This window comes from Mytilus californianus, unplaced genomic scaffold (assembly GCF_021869535.1).
Source record: "Mytilus californianus isolate M0D057914Y unplaced genomic scaffold, xbMytCali1.0.p SCAF_4, whole genome shotgun sequence".
NCBI classification, from domain to species: Eukaryota; Metazoa; Mollusca; class Bivalvia; order Mytilida; family Mytilidae; genus Mytilus; species Mytilus californianus.
Genome location: NW_026262690.1, coordinates 78,242,213 through 78,248,997, shown reverse-complemented (window position 1 = coordinate 78,248,997; position 6,785 = coordinate 78,242,213). Strand labels below are relative to the sequence as shown.

Genomic DNA, 6,785 nt, shown 5'->3' with positions numbered 1-6,785 from the left:
GAGTTTATCATTGTTTACATTTTTTTTGTGTACAAGTGTTACGGCAGGGAATGTATGTAATTACTCATGGGTTACCTTCTTCATGCTATATATCATATAATTCCCGTATTAAGGATCATTTCTGGTAACCAAATATTCATATTTAAACGTCTGATATGCCTGGTATACATAGGGGAATACTTTAACTGCAATTGTTTACTGACCGGCGATTTTGCCGTCTGCCATTTTGTGGGGAATGAAACGTTGATTTTATCTCTCTTAATACCAATTCGTCCCCTGGACAATTGATCTAATATTGTATTTTTAATACCACACATTTAATATTTTATGGTTATACCCTGCCGGACACAAATATATTGTAAATATTTAGATGGTTGTGATGAACTATGTTTTATGTTATTTACTTATATGTACTTGCGAATATCGTCTGCTAAATTAATGCGCACGCAGTGGTGTCCGATTGCATATTTCAAGTTATTTTATTGATATTATGAGCTCTATTGTTTAGTTTAATGTTTTATTTTAAAGGACAATCATAGGACAACTCAAGATGATTTCAATTCTATGTTTTTCAATATCGTAATTTTGTATAGTTCCGGCTACCCGGAAAGGACAAGTAACCATTAGATTAGTATGTCACGTGACACTTACAATTTAGTATATAAACGCGTGAGCATTCAGTAATGGCAGATAGCCCAAAGTTTTGCTGGCGGCAAGTTTGAACCTAGAAAACAATAAATTTCCAAATAAAGCAGTAATAACCTTTAGGTGAGAATTAGGATAACATAATGAAGTTTAAATAGCCGTCTTTTGTACAGTAAGCTATCTCCCACCACGTCGGACACCACAAATATGTATTTTAGGATTTATTATTCAGTACACTTGAACGCTATTGTTTATTTATATAAAATCATATAATGTTATATGATTTTTTTTAACAGTTCAGCAAATAAAACTGTTAGCATTGAAAAGATCACTTTATTTTATCAAACTTGGATACATTCAAAAAGTATATGCATTTACACTGGTAAAACAACTTGAGCTGGAGGACGCTCGTTCGAAATTAAAAACTATGGAAAGCCGTTAGCAACACAAATAGCACAGTAACAAATAAATACAAAGGAAGCCGTTTAATACACATACTTTAACCAAACAGAGGAACTATATTTAAACACAAACTGAGGTGCTCCGGGGAGCAGATACTGCATTTTATGAGTGTTCGTATGTAAACTGCCCAGTATAGGACAGGATACTCTCGGGTGGCTTACAGTACTATTATGTTATTTATTTATGTATGTCTCTGTCCTGAATCTTCTTGAGTTTAGTTGTAATGTATTCCTGTCACGTAATGATGTCATTTTAGCTGTATTTTTAACATTGCCATATAAGCGGGAAGTTTGGCTAGCCATAAAAGTAGGTTCAACCCACCATTGTTTCTTAAAATGTCCTGTACCAAGTCAGGAATATGGCAGTTGTTATCAAATAGTTCGTTTCTATGTATGTTGGCGTTTGTTTTTGTAGCAGTTCAGTGTTTATATTGTTCCGTTGTTTTCCTCTTATAGTTGATGTGTTTCCCTCGACTTTGGTTTGTGACCCGGATTTGTTTCAGTTAAATCGATTTATGACTATTGAACAGCGGTATACTACTGTTGCCTTTATTTATGGACACCATCACGAATTGGTTGATCTATACGATGTGTCTGTGTCTAAACTAACTAACGACGTTTTTACCACGTCTTAGATTGTGGTTTACCATCTACGTCGTCTGGTCTGCTTAGTACCGAACGTGACATATTCCCGAATATGACTGTTTTGCCGAGTGTGAATTCGCATTGCTATACGACGTGTCTCGGTATTTATATATCTAACATTCACGTATTTAGTTATGATGTTTCTTTTGTAAGTCTTGTTGGATATTTTGTTATGTCTTATGTTCGCTGTTGGAGACGACGTGGTTCGGTATTTATATATCCCGCTTTCGGGCATTTTGTTGTTACCTTCTAATACGTGTGGGTCCGGTGTGTCATATTGTGCTGAGTTGTTGTCTGTTTATTTCGTTTGTGGTTTTAATTCTGTATTTTGGTACATTTCACATATTTCTTATTTGTCAGTATAGTCGAGTTACCCGTGGTTCGTCTACAGGGTTTTTGTTTCTTTATGTTGTTTGTTTTCATGTGTGTTAACTGTTTGGTCTTACATGATCTTGCCTTATGTTACAGTTATTTTATTTTTATTTTCTATATGTATGTAAAAGTTAAGATAAAAAATCAGCTACTTCATCTATATGATTTTCAGTTTAAAGCAAATATATGCATAGGATTTTTTTGTTCATACACAGTTTTGATTTAGAAGAAAAACCGACATGATAAGAAAATACAAATAATAGCACCATTACAAACACAATTTCAATTTAATATTCTTGTCATGGTAAGAAAATACATAAAATAACACCATTGCAAACTCAATCCTCATTTAATATTCTTGTACGTGGCTATGATACAAATCTATTTTATTTTTGGAAATTTACCTGTGATACTAGTAATATAAACGTCACAAAAATACGTCACTTTTTGTGACGTTGATCTATTCATGTGACGCGCAGTCTAGATTTCGTTTGTGGTGTCCTGGTATGCTGTCGTAAATTCATGGGAGGTGTCCGTTGTTATTCTGCGGTTTACATGTTGTAATACTATTATATTATTTATTTATGTATTTTTCTGTGCTGAGTGTTCTTGCGTTTGTTTGTACTGTATTCCTGTCACGTAGTTAACATTTGTTAACATTGCCATATAACCGGAAGGTTTGGCTAGCCATAAAACCAGGTTCAACCCACCATTTAAAATGTCCTGGACCAAGTCAGGAATACGGCGGTTGCTATCTACAGTTCATGTTTCTATTATGTTGGCGTTTGTTTTTGTTGCAGTCAGTGTTTCTGTTGTTCCGTTGTTTTCCTCTTATAGTTGATGTGTTTCCCGCGGTTTTAGTTTCCCGGATTTGTTTTTGTTTAATCGAATTATGACTATTACCTCTATAAGGTGATGATGAGGTCAAGAGTATTAATTTACTTTTACCTGACAGATATAATTTAATTCACAAGAGAAAGTCAAAATATTCAGTCAGAATTAACGGTATTGCTCGTCAGTCTAATCAAGGAGATTCGAATATAACTTCCTTTGTCTAATGAATTATTAATTAGTATTAACTATTTTATGCTACATTTTCGTTTCACATTCCATTATTCGTAACCCTCAGAACGGAATCTATTCTCTGTTAGGTCCCATTTTGTATCATTTCACTAAAAAAATGAAACTAAATTCTTATTAAAGGATCTGAAAGGAAAAATATATTTAGAAAAAAAATAATGAACAACAACACAAAAGCAAAAGCTGACTTTAATTTGTGATACATTTTTAGAAAGGTGAAAATTGATTTCTTTTTGTTCAATAGAGTTATTCAAACGTTTAAAATGTCTATAATTACCTTTTTTTTGGTATGCCAAAATACCACACAATTTAGGGGCGTTATCCTTAAACCTTTCATCTATCATAATGTTTGGAAAATATTGAACCAAACTAGTCCTATTTGTTTTCTCTATGTATCTGTTTTACCCTTTTTTATGATTTAACTACCCGACAAAGAGTTATGAATAAACATAAATTTGAGTTATACGTCAATGAAACTGCAACTATAAACACAAGAAAACAGAAAAAAAACAATATTTCCAACAATAGACAAGTGTCCATAGACAAGTGTTAATCCGTCTTCTTAACAATCAATCTACTTCAACCTAGAGTACATTCTACGATATATATCTAAGATAATGGTACATTTCATAAAAAATATGATATGACTAATCGACTGGTTTGAGATGTTCTTCTTCTAAATGTGATATTTTAATTTATTCATAACAACCTTGTTCAAACAAAAAATAATGTTTGTATACTCTACGATAAATAGTGCTAAAAACTAAAAGAACATCATTCATTGAAAATAGCTAACTCCTTTACTGAAAAAAAATGTTTTATATAGGTTTCAAAAGACATATTGTCATTTAGAAATTTTGTCTCCGGGAGTGTTATTCATTGGTGCAAATAGATCCAAATATATTCTATAAATCTTGCGATCAACTTTGCATGATATCTAGCATGTGAAACACTTTCCTTACACAATAACAGATGAATTCTATGTGGAGATATACATTTTGCCAATGATGTTAAGTATATGCTATCTTGAAAGGACGAATAAGATGATGAATATGGTTTTTCAAAAATTGACTGCACTATACTACGAAATTCCTGTGTAATTTCCAAACACTAAAAAGATCAGAACTGTTTTTTGTTTAATAAAATAGACTTCACATTGCTTTACAGTAGACTGATAAATTTTGATAAACAAACAACCGGGACTGAATTATTCCAAATATAATTTTGCCCTCAGAAGAAAATTTGTACATAATCATCATACTAGTTGATCTTTCACGTCTTGGTGATTTTCTTTCATGTAGATTTATCAACCGATTGATACCAAGTTGTGAGTCAAACAGATGTAATCACATTATCTCATTTATTGTCTTGTTACCTCTTTATCGTTATTATAATATGTATAGCAATTTATAGTAACGTTTTTAAAAAGTAAAAATATGTCAGGAGAGTCAAACATTTCTATGCTCTTGTTCCATTGCCTATTGGATCGAATTATCTTAGGAACCGCGATCGCCATTTCGCTGAGAGAACGCCATTCAATGAGGTTTTTCGAAAGATGAAAATATATTTCGGAAAAGGATGGTTTTAACAATGATGCAATATGTTTTTTTTTCTTACCAAATAGTTTTTTAGTCATCGTCGTCAGAACAATAGCAATGTTTGTAACACAGAGTTGTGTTGAGAATAATATCAAAGCAAGCAATTACCGTTGTAGCTATTGTAAAGTCGGTCATTTCCCATTTTGAAACAACTAGGCTATAGAAAAAAATAAAAATGTCAAACACAATTTCAAAAACCCTGTAAGCAGTCATTATGTTGTTTTTTTGTTTGGTTAGTGTAAATCCATCATGTTCATAATATATACTCCATAGGAGAAATAAAGTTACTAAAGTATAGAGTAAGATGGTATATACAATAATCGTAGAGAATAATCCTGTAGCTGTAGATCCTGATATGTAAGTGTCTTGGTTAAGGGCGCAAACCAATATAAATCCAACAATATTAGCTGTAAATCCAACTGCTATTCGAACAAATAGAAGTTTAGTTTCAATCTTGTGACGTCTTTTACTTTTCTGCTCATCCGAAACGCCGACTTTTGAACTATGACAGATTTCATACATATTAAGAAGAAAAGTTGATACAATATCAAGGTAAAATCCTGCATCACAAACCATTCCGAACTAAACCATGCACAAAAATGACTAAAACAAAGAAAACGCAATTTCATTTATATCCATATTATATACAAAGGTTCACCTTGCACAACTATTTATAGTTCTTGGTACAAATTCTTGTCGTTAATTGTCTTCTTACAATAAACTTTAAAACGTTTCTTTATTAGTACATACATTAAAAACTGTACATTACATTGCACATAAAAGATAGATTTAAAATATTTTGTCTGAGAATCGATAATTTGTCTGAGAATCGATATTTTGTCTGAGAATCGAGATTCTTAAAGGATTTGGTGTTGATGTCGATCAAAATTTTTTATACACAAGTTTATGAATTTAGTCTGAAAAGCAGTTTGAACTTAAGTTCTAAATAGAAAAATAAGATTAAAATTATTTTCAAATATTTTCGTTAAATTCAATCTAGCAGTTTCCAAATAACCTATAAATAGCCAATGTCATATTGTTTGCTTCGAGACTTTCGATATGAATGGCGGAAGACATGAAGTTACTAAAGTACAAAGTAAAATGGTATATATGAAAATCGTAGAAAATAATCGTATAACTGTTGCTCCTTGATGTAGGTGTCTCGGGTGAGGGGCAAACTACTATAAATTCAACAATATTAGCTGTAATTAACTTACTTATAAGAAGAATAACACCAGTGAATTATATGTCATTGAAAATTCAGTCCGTGTGTGAATTTTTATGATTTTACGATATATAGAAATGTAACACATATCCAAATATTTAAACTTATGTCTAAATAACTACGTATAAAATTAAGTTTTTGCATTCATATATTCATGCATTTTAAACACAAATTTAAATGTTTTGTATAAGAACTGACTGGCTTTTAACTATTGAAAAGTAAGGACACGCTCAATTAAGTATATGTATCTTTTACTTTTCTGCTCATCCGAAACGCCGACTTGTGAACTATGACAGATTTCATACATATTAAGAAGAAAAGTTGATACAATATCAAGGTAAAATCCTGCATCACAAACCATTTCGAACTAAACCATGCACAAAAATGACTAAAACAAAGAAAACGCAATTTCATTTATATCCATATTATATACAAAGGTTCACCTTGCACAATTATTTATAGTTCTTGGTACAAATTCTTGTCGTTAATTTTCTTCTAACAATAAACTTTAAAACGTTTCTTTATTAGTACATACATTAAAAACTGTACATTACATTGCACATAAAAGATAGATTTAAAATGTTTTGTCTGAGAATGGACTGGTTTATAAACTTTTAATAAAGAGATCTGATGTAAGTACAAGATATGTTTAAATGTGTGAACTAAAAAATGTCATTACGGGATTTGCGTTATGAATAGCTGTATTGTTATAAGACATATTTTTTTAACTTTTAGTTTACTTGCTCATTTTTGTTATAG

At 31.3% G+C, this 6,785-nt stretch overlaps 1 long non-coding RNA gene across 1 annotated transcript; it reads right to left on the bottom strand.

The window, feature by feature from the left end:
• Positions 1–3,374: 3,374 nt before the first annotated feature.
• LOC127698776 (uncharacterized) lies at positions 3,375–6,235 on the bottom strand. The gene is made up of 2 exons (XR_007980953.1): positions 6,019–6,235; positions 3,375–5,404 (listed from the first exon to the last, which is right to left on the bottom strand). It is a non-coding gene; the product is annotated as an uncharacterized LOC127698776 (long non-coding RNA).
• Between the last annotated feature and the right edge of the window lie 550 nt (positions 6,236–6,785).